Here is a 16633-nt window from a genome sequence, read left to right on the forward strand (position 1 = left end):
AGAATCGAATTTACCTCCCATTTGAGAAATACTGTGCAATCTTTAGTGGTATTTTAAAACTGAAAATAAGTAATGGATTTGAGTAATCTGTGGATATGAGTTGGTACATTGAGCTAGCGGAATGTGATGTGAGAAAATGGCAATCTTGTACTTTGTACTTCTCACACAGGCAAAGCAAGGGTGCAATGAACCCTCTGAGCTCAGCAAATGTTAAGTGTGAGCTTTACACCTCACTTAAGAGGCAGACAGCTGCAGCCCAACAACACAGTTATGAATTCAAGCATACGGTTAAATGCATTCCCGAATTATTGCCACAGTTGTTCTGGAAGATACTCAAACTCATTACATTATTTGGGCTGGAAATTTTCAGCCTCATTAAAACCTTAATTGCTTGAATGTTGCCATGAAATGAGAAAAATCTGATGGACAGTGTTCCCAAAAGACAATCCACATGCTGTTAAATGTTTGTTTAAGTGATTTTAATTGAATGGAAAATGATATAAAATTAAAATTCATAAATGAAGGAATACATCAGGATGAAAAAAGAATAAATATTCTGACAAAATTCACTTTCCTATCTGTGGTTCTTTTCTGTTTTCCTGAAAGGAAAAGAAGAAACTCTCAAGTTCTTACTTCTTCTCTTGATATTTTAGTGACTTGCTAAATGTCAGTACTGTAAGTCACACTGCCTTTTTGATAGTTCATTAATAATGCAAAATTAACCTATATCATAAATTAGTGTTTGGTAACTAGGATGGCAACTGTCATTATAAAATGCAATCAAAATAAATGCTGTATAGTTTGAAAATTTAATTCATAGTTATAAATGAGTCATGAGTGATTAAAATCAGCTTCTCTGGCAGTTTGTATTGTCACTTTGGAGCTTGCTTCTGGTAAATTGGAAGACACAGAAGACAATGTCCTGCAGTAATTGTGTTTCTTCAAAATATGTTGTGTACAAGGACCTCCCTTTTGCTGCAGAGATCTCCCAGCTGTGTAGGAAATATCCAGGCCTGCTGAGGGTCAGAGCAACCCAGATCACTGCACAGCTCCTCTCCTGAGAGAAATCTGGTGTCTGGTTGCACTCTGGGAAAAATCTATGGGCTCTGTAGTACCCAACCATCCTGAAGCTCAGAATTTTGCATTTTATCTAAAATGATTAACTTTCTTTGAGTAGCTGAAGATAAAGCCCCTTCTGCTAGAGGCCTTGCCTGGAGGTGAAACCCGAAGTGTTTAATGGATCAAAGTCTGCTTTGTCAGACTGAGCATATGACCTTGAAGCTCCTATTGAGGACTAATGATTGGTAATTATGGGAGTGGAGGTGTTTCATGATATTCCTATTATTTCTTAAGCAGTGTCCTGGTTTGTAAAATAAGCTTGTATTCTATTTGCCATCTGTTGGAGGTTGGGCAGGTTTGTTATCTCTTCCAAGAACAATGGTTTGCTCCGAAGAGGTAATGGTTTGTTAATGGGCCATTGAATGACTCACTGCAGGCCTGGTAACATAACACCATCCCATTGTGAGATGCTCCACCCAGAGGGGGAAGCCAAGCACTCTTTTATTGTATAAAAGGGGTACCTTTTGGGGGACAGAGCAGCTCTCTCTTTGCAGGATTCCCAGAGAAGCAGCTCCTTTGGCAGGACTTCCGAGAGAAGCGGCCGGAGCATGGTGAGGTGGTGGCGGCGGAGCTCGGAGGCGGCCCCGGTGCAGAGGAAGACCGGCCCCACTGCCACCAGATCTTCAGAGAAAAACTATACCCTTCTAAAGATCACCACTTCAGCTGCAATTCATCAGCCACTGCAAGAGGAGCAGCTGTCATTTCAACTGGACTGCTACCAACACCCCGAATCCTCAGGTTGTGGACTTTATCACTAGTTTTGTTTGTATCAATTGCATTTGCCTTTTTAAATTGTTATTTAGTTCCTCCTAGTAAAGAATTGATACTCCCATTCCCATATCTTTGCCTGAGAGCCTTTTAATTTAAAAATCCTGGTAATTCGGAGGGAGGGGGTTTACCTTCTCCATTGCACAGGAGGCTTTTGCCTTCCTTCACAGACTCCTGTCTCGTCAAACCAAGACAAGCACTTATTGCTGCTTGAGTCCTTGGAGGTGGAGGCATAAAATCAATTGCAAACGCCAAATCAACATCACAGATAGTACTGGTAAGATCTGTTACCCACTCAGAAAGTCTTTCAGCCAGGAAACAGAATGTTTTATATCCTCATGATTTCACAGATCTTTCCAGGCACAATTCCCCCTCTTTCCACAACCATTATGTGGGAGAGGCTTATGCTTTCTGGCTCTGTGTCTAACAGTGAGTTATCAAATATGACAGAAAGTCTAAAGGAACCACAAAGCTTTTCCTCTGTGAAAATAGAACCATGCACTCTTTGTGCCCAGAGGGCATTTGTCAGTTTCTTCCACAAAACAAGTACAATCTTGGGGAAAAAATAATCAAGAAGTCAATAAAGTAAATCAAATGCAGCCTTCAAAATTAATTTGGGACAGAGCTTCACTGTAAGCCTGACTGCATGAAAAATAGTACATGGAGGGGCCTGGCAACATGTTGGGATTTCACTGATCTTTTAAGGAATACAGAAACACCCACAACTTTTTTTTTTTTTCAAAATGAGGAAGCCATAGAAATGGTATGAGAACATATAGTGACAGGTTTTCTGAAATTCCACTATCTTGGCTTACACTGAGAAATTTGTGAAAGAAACTGTTAAAGCAATTGACAGAAAATTTTGGGTTTGCTTCTTGGTGGCTAATTAGAATATGTAGTGTTACCCTGACTTCACAGGGATCCTTCTGGGAAGATGAAATGATAAGTGAACCTGATATATCATCCAGAGTATTTATTTATGTAAGTTCAAGTGTGTAACTATTGACAAGCAGGGGATCCAACACTTATCCAGATTAGTCCAGGTCATCCCCCTCACTGTGTACACATTGGTCTGAATATTTACAGGTAGGTAGGTAATAGATAAGCAATTGGTGCTTGACATCTGTGTTGGAGTCTACTCACAAAGATTAAATCTCTGTCTATTTTGGCAGAGTTACTGATTTCTTTCACACCTAAAATGGCATGACCCAGTATCTCCTTGACTTTATCAGGAAATACAGAAAGTCATGTGCATGAGTACTGAAGCCTCCACCCGGGTATGGAGGAGGATGTAGCAGTTTGGGCATTGCTGCTGTTGGGTTCAGAAATGCTGTCATGACTTTTTTCTTAAAATAACTGGGTTTGACTTTAGTTGCCATGAAGGAAATAACTGGATAACACACCTTTAAATTGTGGAGGCTATGTGCTAATTTCTACTGTATTAGCCAAATTCACAAAGCAACTGTTACATATGAAGACTTGGCCTCCCAAGGTGTATTGCTAATGGTGGCATTGATTTTATGAATATTCTGGAAGCATGCTGAGGGAAAAGATATGGGTCAAGATTAGGCAGAGAAAAAAAACTATGAAACATATTATTCCTAAAAGATTTGTAACAAACATATATTTTCCGCAAACCAGCTGGTATTTCTTAGAAATATGGAAGGCCTAGAAGTGATTGGACATGGAAGGGAAGGAAAAAATACTTCTAATCATCAAGAGTCCAAGAGCATGGGAAGAAGAGCATGAAGTAGAAGAGCAAGAAGAAGAGGAGGAAGAAGAAGAAGCATGAAGAGCATGAAGAGCAAGAAGTAGATTCTCCTCTACCTCTTCTGAGACTAAAATACTTTCCTGAATTGTTCAGCTGATCTTGTGACAAACATCTTGAGGTTTCATTTTGTGGTTGTCTAATCTTATGTTCATTGGAAAGAACATAGTTCTTTAGAATTTTTTTAGATTAATTGCATGCAGACAATCTTTTTTTTCATGCAGACAATCTATCCTTTCTGCCATAGTAAACACCTCATTTAGCAGTACCCGGAATTATCTGCTACCATGAGCCAGTCATAAACTGCCTTTCTAGAAAAAAAAAGCATCTAATCAGTTTTCTTTGTCCTTTAAAATGAAACCTGAACTTCTGAACTTTAATCTGATTTTGTTAACAGTTAAAAGCCTGCACTAAAAATACTTCCAAGTCACATTTTCAGAACATGAGTTCCACCCTACTTGCTTCACTCTGAGAGACAGAAAAAGTGCTCAGTAGATTTGTAATTCCTCTGTTCGTAGATGTAGAGACCTTACTATGCAGTACTAGGTGTAATATGTGAAATGGATTCCATTACAGCTCCTGAATTACTCTGAGAATGTTTCAGCTGAAAAACAGTTAGGTTTTTTTTCTTCAAAAAGTGTTCTTTAGCTTTTAGTCATCTAGTAGCTTATTTATAGTCAGCATTAGCCTCTCAAGACAGCACTGGTCCTACACTCATCCCTTCACATTACTGTGCAGACAAAGACTGTAGTGAACTAAATTTCTTTTTGTTTTTTTGTTTGGGTTTTGTGGTTTGGCTTTTTAAAGGAATTTCAGCTATAGGCTTACTGGTTTGGCTGCCTGCAGACACACCTAGAATACTTGTGAAGGTACGTGGCTTCTTGGCTGTACTGAGAACCTTAGACAGATTGGTTTAAGAGGAAGTACTTTAGAGATATCTGATGAGAAATTGCTCTGTGCTTAACAAATTGTGCTGGACAAGAGAATGAAAATAAAGAAATGAAATATCAGGTGACAACTTTCTAAAAAAAAAAAAAGAGAGAAGATTGGAACTGGGATGTGGTCAGAAGTTTCTGAATAAAATATCCATAGTATCTTCCTTGAGTTTCTGCCACTGGAGTTGTTTCAGATGTGTGCTGTGCACAGGGAGTACATCTCCTGTACATAAGATCGTGTTACTGTCGTCTGCATTCCCGCTGCTGTTCCTTCTGTTTGCTATGAGCTAACCAGGTGCTGGCATTCAGGTTCTCTTATCACTATTTTGATGTACTGCCTGAGATCAAACATTGCACTTGAATTACAGTAACAAGAATCATGAAATCAAATTAAAATTGAATGTATTTTGAGAATGTTTGTGGCTTTGGATTTAATTTTTTTTTTCAAATAAACACATTAAGCTCTTTATTGCTATACATAAAACTCTCAACAGACAGAGGAGTAGAGGAATTCAGTACATGATTCTGGGCTTCAGTATATGATTTTCAGGGACTTTGACCTGTCCTACATATTGTGTAGCTACAGACATGGCATTTAATTTGCCTGTGCCTTAACTTCCCACCTGTGACATGGGAATGGGAGCACTCCTATCTCTCTTCAAAGTGCTGTGATGAGAAATATATATTGGGGACTACTTAGATGCCATAATAATGGATGCAAATTAAACACATTGCATATAAGATGATGGAGTAATCGTGATTACTGCGAATTACTACGAACAGATTCAGTGCAATTGGATTGATGGTCTTGGAAAAGAAGGAATGGGTCTGCGCAGGTGTGAGAGAGCGAAGCCCCGTTTGTCAGCGTGCCGGGCACACAGCGGCCGAGGCCAGCTCGCCTCCTTTGCCAGCGGAAGGGCTGCGGGCTGTCCGGGGCATCCCCGCGGGGCTCCCTCGCCGCGCCCGCCCCTCGCAGCGCCCCGGCCCGGCGCTCCGGGCCGCTCCGCCGCGCCCCCTGGCGGCAGCGGCCCCGCCGCGCCGGCCGTGCCCCGCCGGCCTCGCGCGTTCGCCGCCCGCGGCTTCTGCGGCGGCGGCGCCGGGATCGGCCCCGCCGGGCCCGGCGGCTCGGCCCGCCCGCGCTGGCCCAGCCCCGCTGCGGCTGCTCGGGGCGCGGGGACCCGCGCACCGCTAACGCGGAAGGAGGGGATTCCCCGCGCAGCCCGCGGAACGGGGCGGAACGGCGCGGGAGTTTCCGTGAAAGGCCATGGGGAAGGCACCGGGGAGGTTCCTCGTTCACTAACGCGTGGGGAGGAGATTTCCCGGACAGCCTGCGGGACGGGACGGAGCGGGAGCCCCGTGCAGGGGCCAGGAGGGAAGAGACCGGGGAGGCGCGGAGCGAAATCGCTCGGGACGGCACCCTGGACACGTCTCCCCCGGGGCACTTCCCCGCCCCGCACGCTTCGGGGCGGCGGCGCCGCCGGTGCCGCGTTTCCCCCGCGGGCTCCGCCGCGTCCCCTCGCTGGGGCCGTCGGGCTCCCGCGCCCGGGGCGGGCGCGCGCGGCTCCCGCTGGCGGTGACGTCACGGCCCGCTCCCGGCTCGCCCTCCGGTCGGCGGGCGCATCCCGCGGGTGCGGAGCGGAGCGGAGCGGGGCTCCGCGCCTCGGGCGGCAGCGGCGTCGCGCTGTGGAGGCCGGCGGGCGCCGCCTCCTCCCCGCCTCCCTCCGTCCCTCGTTCCCGCCCGCGCCGCTCTGTCCCATGTTCGGGCTGGGGAAGCCGGCGGGGCAGCAGGAGCCGGGCAGAAGCGGTGGGCTTCCGAAGATGGCGTCCGTGGGGGATTTTAACGTTCTCGGCTCCAGCATCCCGGCCACCAAGGTGGAGCTCTCCGTGTCCTGCAGGTACGGCGGCGGCTCGCGGCCCGCCGCCCGCTCGCCCCGCGGCGTCGGAGGGGGCGGACGGGCGGGGGCCCCTCGTCCCGGGCTTGTCCGCGGAGCGGGCGGGAGAAGGCGGCGCGGGACGCGCTCCGCACGCCCGGCGCTGTGCGAGGCGCTCTCGCTCCTGCCCTCGGAGCGTGCGGAGCGCGGGCAGCTGCCGGCGCGTCCTCGGGCAGAGCCGGGCGCAGCCCGGGGCCGGCTGCCAGCCCGCTGCAGCCCGCTGGCCGCGCACCGGCGTGTCCGCCGCAGGCTGCCGCCGGCGGGCCCGGCGCTGAGCACGGCTCCCGCGGCGGCTCCGGGCTCTGCCGAGACGGGCAGCGGCTGCCGCCGCCCCGCATCCTGCCCGCGCCGCCGCCGGGAGCGGGAGCTTCTGGAGCTGTCCCAAGTGCCGTGGTGGGGCCGGAGACCGGAGTAATCCTGTCCCGGCTTCTTCAAGGCTCTCTTGCAAAACTTAGGAGTACGGGCATGTTGTGTCCCTCCGTAATGTCTTACCGTAACGCTGCTGCCGAGAAATTGAGGGAATGCCAACCCATAAGACCAACTGTAGTGTCTGTGGGGTTGTTCCTTTGACGCTTGTTTATCGGTGTTTCAAAAATCCTCTTTTCGCCCGCGATGCAGAGATTTTCTCATTAGACGTCTAAAAAGTAGTTTTATTTGTGCGCTTTTTAATTCATGTCTTCGTTCACATTCCGCGGCTTCCTTAAGTATTTCCTAGTAGTTGCAAAGCGGTGACGCCTTTCACCAGCAGAGTTGGCAGCTTCTAGCGGAAAATTTGAACTGTCCGTGTATTTCCTGACGGGAAATGAGACAGAGTTTCTTCTGCAATGCGTTGCATAATTTTATAATGTAGCTCCTCGTTTTATATTGTTGCTGTTTACCGGTACTACTACCACCCTGGACGGCAGTGCTCTAAACTTAAATTGTCAGACCACTCCCTCTCTTTGCTTAGTAAATAAAGTATGATTTGATGATTTATCAAGTGTGGGTTTCAAAAGAAGGCTGAAGCAGTGAGAGAATAGAGTAAGATTAAACTTTTAATACTGAAACAGTCTCCAGGCTGACGTTTTAACACCCCGTTGTACTTGCTGTCTCTGCAAGGTTCACAAGCACTAATTGTTGTCCAAAGAAGGGTGTGCTGTAATGTGTAAAAGCAATCCAGGACCTTTACTTTTACGTTCTTCAGATAGCCTGTCACAGTTACGGGTGTCAGAGCATTAATGTTGAATTTGACCCAATTCACTTAGTATGGGAGTTCCTTTATTTCCAGGTATAATTTGTGTAAACCTGCCATGTTTCACAATAATCTATCGGATTGTTACATAGAAATGCAGGTACAGAACATAGTTAGTCGATTCTGACCTTACTTGTAGCTAATTTCAGTATATAGTTTACAGCAGCAGTTTCTCTGTAGATGCCATGTCAGTTTTGTTAAAACTTTTTCACTTGTCTTGATGTCAAGTGCAGAAGGATGGGAATTTCCATGGAGATTCTTTTCATCTGTATGTGCTGATTACATTTTTTGATTATAAAATTATGCTTCAGAGCAGAGTATAAAATGAGCGACACTAGGGCAGAGTCTATTTGTTAACACATTTGTGATTCATCTGTAAACACATTCATTGGCTAAAGCTTGTGAAATGTGGTGTTAAATGAAGTTGTGAGACTGCAAGAGCAAACTGCAAAATTCAGAGAATGCTGAAAATTCTTTAATAATTAGCAGTTGTGTATTCCTTAATACCTGGAGAGAAATGCTTTTAACAACAGTTTGGGTCATTATGTTTTTTTTTCCCTTGGTACTTGAAGGGTTGTAGGACCAATGTGATCACTCATTGACATTGGTTATTTTTGTTGATGTAGTGATGTTTTGTGGTTTTTTTTTTTGTTTGTTTGTTTTTTTTGTTTTGTTTTGTTTTCCTTGTAGAATATGAGGGCAGTTCTTCCTGTTTGTACAGGTGGTGTAACAGTGAAGTAGTGCAATCTGTTTGTGACATAAAGTAAATTTGTGAATCTTTTCTTTGTTCTGTCTTTCTGTCTGTCTTACTCAGTAAGGATACAGTTTGAATTCATTTAACTCTCAATTCTATATTGTTTCTTTGTCAGCATTTCCCAATTTGCCTGCATCCTCATACTGCCAGTTTTGCCAAAGTATCCAGATTCAGCACTGTGCAGATGGCATTGCACTACTTGATATTCTCCAAGCCACTGTGGTTTAGCTTCAGGGTCACATCAAGTAGCCTTTAGGAGAAATGCATCTCATGGGATGAGAAATTCTGTGACAACTATAAAATCCAGAAATGTTTTGGTTGTCAGGCAATGCTCTTTCTGGAATTTCCTTATGACTAAAAGTTTTTTATATCATTCCCATGACTTTTGAATGCCAGCATTAGCTGTAATGTTAAAAATGCCAGAAAGGCAAGAAATTAATTTAATTCTAGCTATTACTACTCAGTGCCTATCAAATAAAAATGTCAGTTCTTTCTCTAAGATGTAGTTTATCAGGAAGCACAAGTCTTTGACTCAAGAGCCAGCTGTGCTATAGCAGAAGAACTTACATATGTATCCCAGAGGATCCTCTGGTGTTGGTAATTGTCCACTATTGTCTGGATCAATTGTTTTAGTCTCCCTCTGCACCCTGTCTCTCCCTTCATCACATGTGCTAAAGGGTATTTAGGGTCTGATGAAAATGTTACTGTCACCTGCCATGCAGTCTTTATTTGTTGCTGCCTGGTATAATTTTGCACAATTGTCATGTGGTGATGGACCAAGACTTGTCTGTACAGTCTGTATGAAAGAGTGGAAATAGGCTGCACTCCATCCTTTTACTCACTGTGTTTCCAGCCCAGAGATTCCTCTTCCTCTACAGGGGTGTTGGCACTGCATGCTGTTTGTAGGTCTGTGTCTAGAGATGACTCTTCTCTTACCAGCTGTGTGTGTAAGCTTAAGGTCTCATGTGAGCTTCAGGTAAGGTTCAGGCCATATGCCTGTCATCCTGTTTTCCCTCTGTTGATGTTTTCCACTGATTCCCATCTAGTTAAGTCTTGGAAAAACTTCATATTCTGTTTCCATTTTCCCCCTGTTAGTACTGTTACTGTGTATTGACCGAAGTAGTTCATCTGATGCTGAGAACCACAAGATTGTGGTTATTACATACCTTGAAGTTTGTGCTCTGAGTGACCACACAAAATTCAGTGTAGTTTAATGGGTTGTCTTGGTCCAAGACAGGAGTCTGTGAAAGAGGGCAAAGCCTCCTGTGCAATGGAGAACGGCAAACCCCCCTCCCTCTGAATTACCAGGATCTTTAAATTAAAAGGCTCTCAGGCAAAGATATGGGAATGGGAGTAACAATTCTTTACTAGGAGAAAACTAGACAACAATTTAAAAAGGCAAATGCAATCGGTACAAACAAAACCAGTGAAAAAGTCCAGAACCTGAGGATTTGGGGTGCCAGTAGCAGTCCTGCTGGGACGATTGCTCCCCTTGCAGTGATTGATGAATTGCAGCTGTAGTGGTGATCTTTAGAAGGGTATAGTTTTCCTCTGAAGATCTGGTGGCAGTGGGGCCGGTCTTCCTCTGCGCCGGGGTTGCCTCCGAGCTCCGCCGCCGTCGCCTCAGCGCGCTCCGGCTGCTTCGCTGCGAGTGCCGCCGAAGAGAGAGCGAGAGAGAGCTGCTTCTCTGGGAATCCCGCGAAGAGAGAGAGCCAGCTGCCTCTCTCCCCAAAAGCTACCCCTTTAAACCATAATAGAGTGCTTGGCTTCCCCCTCTGGGTGGGACCCCTCACAATAGGATGGTGTTACATTTACCAGCCCGGCAGTGAGTCAGTCAATAGTGTATAAACAAACCATTGCCTCTACGGGGCAAAACATTGTCTTTGGGAGAGATAGCAAAACCTGTTCAACAAGTTTGCCTTCAACAGATGGCAAATAGAATACAAGCTTATCTTACAACCCAGGACATGGGTTTAAGTTTTTAATTTATTTGTTGTGAACTGTATAATGATCGATACCTAAGTTTTAGTTTCAACAGTGTAATGCAAGTTAAGATTGTGAAGTATTTAAGTGTCAAAGCTGATGCTTTCTAGTCTGCTGGCAATAGATTAATACAATTCTTCAGACATTTTCACAATCTGACTGGGCTTATTCTTGCACACATAGGAAGAAGGAGAGACCTTGGATGTAACAGCAGTGATTAATGCTTGCACTCTGACAGAAGCTCGATATTTGCTTGATCACTTCCTTATGATGGGTATCAATAAGGTAATGTGTAAGTGAAGTATGTGTGTTCCAGGACTTTGACATGTGCCAGGAACAGATATGTTGTGCTGACCTAAAGACATGACTAATGTGTGTTAAAAAAAGCTAAGCTGGTCAACATTACTGAGTCATGCTGATTCTCATTGTGAAGGCCTTTGAGATCTGTTGTCCTCTTCAACTTACTGCCTGTTTGTCAACCCCAGTAGAGCCTTCTTCACTGTATTAATTAGCTTATGTTGTTCTTACAAGAGCACTACTTTTTGTAATCAAATAAATCTCTGTGCTTTTCAACAAACTCCTAAAGAGAGCTTGAGATCTTTTTTCAAAAGACTGGCTCAGCCAACTTTGTACAAATATGAACCTCAAAAAATTTTAAGTCACATGTAGATGCATGGCATGCTTCAGTCTGAGTAGAGCCACAGGGATTCTTCTGAAGGTGTTGGGGAAATATGTTTAGTCTCTTATTTTCAAAATAAGCATTTGGCAGCTTATAACCCTGTGCACACATGTATCATGTGCTCTTGCTGCTGCTTTTCTTCTTGTCTCATTGAGTCAAATGAAAGATTTTAACGATACTGAAACTGTCTTTGGGTCAGCCCCCCTGACCAGTAGTCTGGGATTTCTTTTGCATTCTTGATTCATCACTATGCAGGTAATCCAAAAAGTTTGTGGGAAAAAAAAAAGGGTAAAGAAAATTCCCACAATCCCATTGGCTTCTGGAAATTTCAATCTTTTTCATATTTTTCAGCCTTTGGATGTATTTGAATGGATCTTTCAACAGAGTTAATATGAGAAAAGTGTCTCTGACTTGCGCTGTTAACAATTATTCTATACAAGTATTCTATAATCTTTTTGTTTAGTAATTATCACGTAGAAAAGCTGAAGGCATACTTTTTTGCAAAATTGGTCATGTCTACTGTCTATTCTATTGTTTGTTTTCACCTGCAGAATGTATCTGTTGATAGGTAGCTTTAGTTCAATCAAAATATAGTGTGTCAATTTATTGGGCGACACTTGTTACTCAAGCACTAACACTCAAAGTCTGCTGTTGCCCTAGAAGCCTTTGAGGAGATATTTTATACCTTAACTTTTCCATACTGTTTCTTTTGGAATTTGGAAATCACTTTAGAAACCGTTCTGTAAATTTCTTTGTTTGTATTTTCTACAACTAAAAAAAAATTCTCACAAATCCTTGGCTCTTCCAATTGACATGGAAGTTCTCTTAGAATGAATTCTGTCATAAGTTAGACCATAAGATAATGCTTTTTCTCTTCAAGCCAGGTCTTACAAGCTCTTAGAGAAAAGCATTATACCCTTGATAGCTCAGCTACCTCAGGTGGCATAAAATAAGCAGGATGGCTCCTGTGACAGTGTTGGAAACAAAAAGTTTTAATTAAAGGCAAAAATAAAAAAGTTCTTTGCAGAGAAAAGTGGAGTCAGGGCAAGAGGTTCTTGCTCCTGCTAAAAAACACTTCACAAAAGCAATCAACTTATTTTGTTCTCTTCTTTTCTAGGGAGTTGCTTAGGCGGAACGTTTTGGCTTCTATCCTTAAGTTTGAGGTGAAGTCCCCGAGGTCCTATGAGGTGTCTTTTAACCAAATTGAGGAGAGAAACTTCTAGATTTTTTCCCTTTTTAAGGCGACAAAGGGTAAGTTGTTTACTCTGTCAACAGGGGGCACATTTCTACAATAAGATCTTTCATTAAAAGCTGAAAGTTCACTGAGTGATGAGTAAGAAAGATTATGGTTCTGTGTCCCACCCTTCCACCTCCCCCCTTTTCCTTGCCATAGAGTACCATAGGTAATAATTTTTTTAAAAGTAATCATTTGGTGAAAGTGGAGGTGTTAATCTTTCAGATGCTTGCTACTCTTAAAAATGGCAAAGACTCTGAATTGCACTTGGGAGTTATATCCCACTTAGCCACTAGATGCATATTTGCAAGGCAGTCTGAGGAATGCAAGTTAAAGGGGAATGCTTAATGAGTCTCTTTAAAAAGTGAAGGAAAGAAAAAGACCCTTTGTTGACACCTGATCTGCAGGATGTGAGAAGGCAGCTGCAATGTGCACATTGTTTAAAAAATGTTGACAATTTTCATTTTGTAAAACAAGGTTGTGATAAAACATTTGTCATCTTTCTTTCTCTTAGGATCTCCAAGCAGCTCAGAAAGAAGCTCAGATCAAAGTTCTTGAGGGATGCCTTAAGCAGACAGAAATTACTAGTGCTACTCAAAACCAACTGCTGTTTTATATGCTAAAAGAAAAAGCTGAATTAAATCCTGAACTTGATGCTTTTCTGGGTCATGCTTTGCAAGGTAGTTTTTCATCTTGTCTTCTGAACAGTCAGCTGCATGTCATGTTTGCCTTTTGTGCATGTTGTACTGGGCATTCTAGACTGTTTATTTTCTGAATAGATACTGTATTGTAGCATCTTGTAGTTCACAATTGACATGTGTGTATGCCATTTTTAAGTAGACCCTCTCAGCAGTGAAATGTAGGAAACCAATTTTTTTTTGTATTGAGATTTTTTAAAAATTCAAATAATCTGCTTGTTATTTTTAAAGTCTGGAATTGTTTTAACTTCTGAATGGGAAACTCAAAAATTCAATCCCTTTAAGTCATTGTATACTAGGGATTTTGGATTGGCATTTTATGTTGTTACGGCATCTATTCTACTTCTTATGAAATGATACTAAGAAAAATTTAGAATATGTTTGGGTACTTTTGTTTTATTTCTTTTTATAAATGGATATTTTTACGAACAAAAGAGCCTTCCTGATTCCTATGGCAATATTGGGACACTGCTGGCTTGAGCTAAGTACTGATATTGAAATGTTAATTAGCTAATTGCTCCTGGGGATCACCTACACCCCCCACCCACACTGCCATTCTAGGACTGAGGTGCAAAATAGAGGAACCAGTGGAATCATGGGAGGGGGTTCTGGGGATGAAAACACCCCTAAATGGGGCGCTGGGCACAGTGGAGGGGGCTGGATGGGTGCGCTGGTTGGGGAAAAGGGAACCACATCCCTAGTTGATGTTTGACCTGTCACCATAGCCTACAGAGGACCAGACTGGACTGGGCTGTGGGAAGCAGGAACAAAAGCAGCTCTTCCTGGTGTTACCATGAGGAAAGGAGAGGGGACAGCTGCTGATCGGGACTTCAGCTACAGACTGCACACCTCTTCACCCTTTTGCTACCAGTGTGCCATGAAGACTTGAGGGACAGACTCTGCTCGCCTCCTCCACCTTCGGCTACTGGAAAAAAGCTACAACAGCGGGGGCAAGCTCTGTGTTGAGCCCCCTACCCAGCTGATCTTTTTAATAAAGAGCTGGACATTAATAAAGGCATAAGCCCTGTTCATTTAACTGGGGGCTCATCCGGGATAGTCACACCTGAAGAGGACCCCCGGACAGCTGGACAGCTCGACCACCTGCTTTGAGGGACCCTTGGGATTTGCTGACTACCTCCGGACCCTAGGATCAGTTTGAGATGAGCAGCACGAAGGATCAATGTGGAGGGGTGACGGATCGGTGTGAAAAACCGGGAGAGTGAGTGAGTGAGTGAGTGAGTGAGTGAGTGAGTGAGTGAGAGAGATGGGGGCTGGCAGCTCGGACCCCCAAAGGGAGAGGGACCCTCTAGTACCACGTTTTTTGACTCCTGCAAAGGGGCTGTCCGGGAACGGGGGGAAGCGAGTAGAACAGAGGAGTGACTAAGGCGTCTCCCTAGAGGTAAAGTTCCTCCTCTGGGCGTGTGAAGGTTCTCTAGGTGGGCATGTCCCTGGGAGGCAGGACAGGATAACAGGGCAGGTGGGATGTCCCTGACAGGTGGGGCAGGATGTCCTGGCAGGCAGGAGCGACAAGTCCCGCCAGGCAGAGGGCATATCCCCAGCATGCAGGATGGGATAAAAGGGCAGGTGGAATGTCCCTGGCAGGTAGGGCAAGATGTCCCTGACAGGCAAAAACCAAAAATCCCCGGCAGAGCAGGTAGGGGAGATGTCCCTGGAAGACAGGGCAGGATGTCCTTGGCAGAGTAGGTAGGGGCATGTCCTGGCAGGCAATTGGCATGTCCTAGCAGGCAGAGGGCATATCCTGGCAGGCAGGGGGCATGTCCTGGCAGGCAGGCATGAACCTAAGTAAGTAGAAAGCCAAAAAGGCAAGTAAGTAAGCAAATACAGAAGTGGGTAGGAAAGCAAGCAGGCTAAGCCCAGTAGGAGAGTTAGGCAGGGTGGGGCTTGGTTGGAGTTTGGGTGTAAGGCTCGGCAGGATGTTCGGCCTTACCTTGGCAGGGAGACCAAGCTTCCTAAGCATAGTAAAAAAGTTGGGCAAAAGGCCAAGTAAGGATTGGGGTGGGACTTAGCAGGGGTCCAAGCCTAGAAAGTCCAGCAAGAAGTCCAAAAACTTAGGCCAAAGAACAAGAGAACAGAAGACAATGGATGTGAATGTGATTAGTGGTTATCCTGGCCAAAAAACAATGTAAAATGTCCAGAGAGTAGTACCAAGAATGCGAGTTTAGTTAAAAGAGATTAAGTTCAGTAAAGAGATTTAAAATACTAAGTTGTGGGAAAGAGCCAGATGAACTTTAGTTGCATATCATTATATTCCATTTTAGAGAGAGGCACCATTTAAGGTAAATTTTTTTTGTTTTCTTTTTGAGGCCTGAAAATGGGAAGAGGTTATAGCAAAGGAGTGGATCCTTCAAAAGAGAAAGCAAAGAGAATTCCCCCTAGCAACCCCTTGGGGCAATTGTTAGACCAATGGGATTCTTGAGAGGCCACAAAGGGTCTAGACAAGAGTAAGATGATACATTACAATATAGAAGTATGGCCGAAGTTAAAATTACAGGGAGAGTGGCCATGGTATAGAACAGTGGATGTGTCATCAGGTAAACCAAGACCTAGAATGTAGGGAACGCTGGGCTCCGGGATGGCTTAGATGAATGGAGATGAGAGATCTCTGAAGGCTGCTCTTAGAATATCAGGTTTATTAGGGATGATGAAAGGTCTTGCTTGGAGCTGCCAGATGCAGCACATGGCAAGGCCTGAGGGAATGGGGGAGGGGAGAGACAAGGGGTAGAGAGGGTGCTCTAGGAGAGGGTGGAAGTTCTAAGAGGGGGGAAGATCGAAGAGGGTGTCTGGCCCCTCGGAGACCCCTTATCAGGGGGCTTCAAGGTGGGCTGGAACAAGACTTGGGCCAATGGGGTTACACTTGATGCTTAAGGGGAGGGTTACAGGTGTGGGATGAACCATACATTTTGGGGGTTGAGATGGAACAGTCCATTTGACTTTTGGACCTATCTGTAGGTAAGGGTATTGTCCAGCCAGTAGGGGGATTGTTTTTATCCTGGCTGTACTATTGTAAATCTTTTGCCAGGCAATTAGATTTATCCATCCTTTCCAACACTAGAAGCCATAAGAGTATATTTAAGGAGGGAAGAAGAAAAAGCCAAAACTAAAGCTAGAATTATGGTTGCAGTTGCTCGAGAAAGTATAAGAGCAGACAGATCACCAGCACTGCTGTCTAAGTCAAGTTGGAATAGACCAGGGCCATTACCAAAAAAAAAAAGTAGAGACCAACCAACATCATCATATGAAACAAATAAGAACTTTAATGAGTTCAGGAAACCTGAGGCTTCACAAGCAACAGGAGGTGCTGTTACTGTGGTGAGATAGGACACCTTAAAAAGAATTGTAAGAAGTTTCAGTTTGATGAGGCAATGCATAAAGAACAAGAAGTCTTAGAACAGACTTCAAGGGGAGGCGACTAGCGGTGTCAGGGGCTCTATAAGTTAAGGGATCCAATGAAGGATCAAGAAGAGCCCTTGGTAAACTTTGAAGTAGGTCCCCACTATGAAGATTTTGACTTC

The 16633-nt window shown here is 44.5% G+C and overlaps 1 long non-coding RNA gene across 1 annotated transcript; it reads left to right on the forward strand.

The window, feature by feature from the left end:
• Positions 1-6260: 6260 nt before the first annotated feature.
• LOC144246320 (uncharacterized) lies at positions 6261-14121 on the forward strand. The gene is made up of 5 exons (XR_013340005.1): positions 6261-6485; positions 10673-10774; positions 12286-12419; positions 12917-13082; positions 13826-14121. It is a non-coding gene; the product is annotated as an uncharacterized LOC144246320 (long non-coding RNA).
• Positions 14122-16633: the final 2512 nt, after the last annotated feature.

This window comes from Lonchura striata, chromosome 5, assembly GCF_046129695.1.
Source record: "Lonchura striata isolate bLonStr1 chromosome 5, bLonStr1.mat, whole genome shotgun sequence".
NCBI classification, from domain to species: Eukaryota; Metazoa; Chordata; class Aves; order Passeriformes; family Estrildidae; genus Lonchura; species Lonchura striata.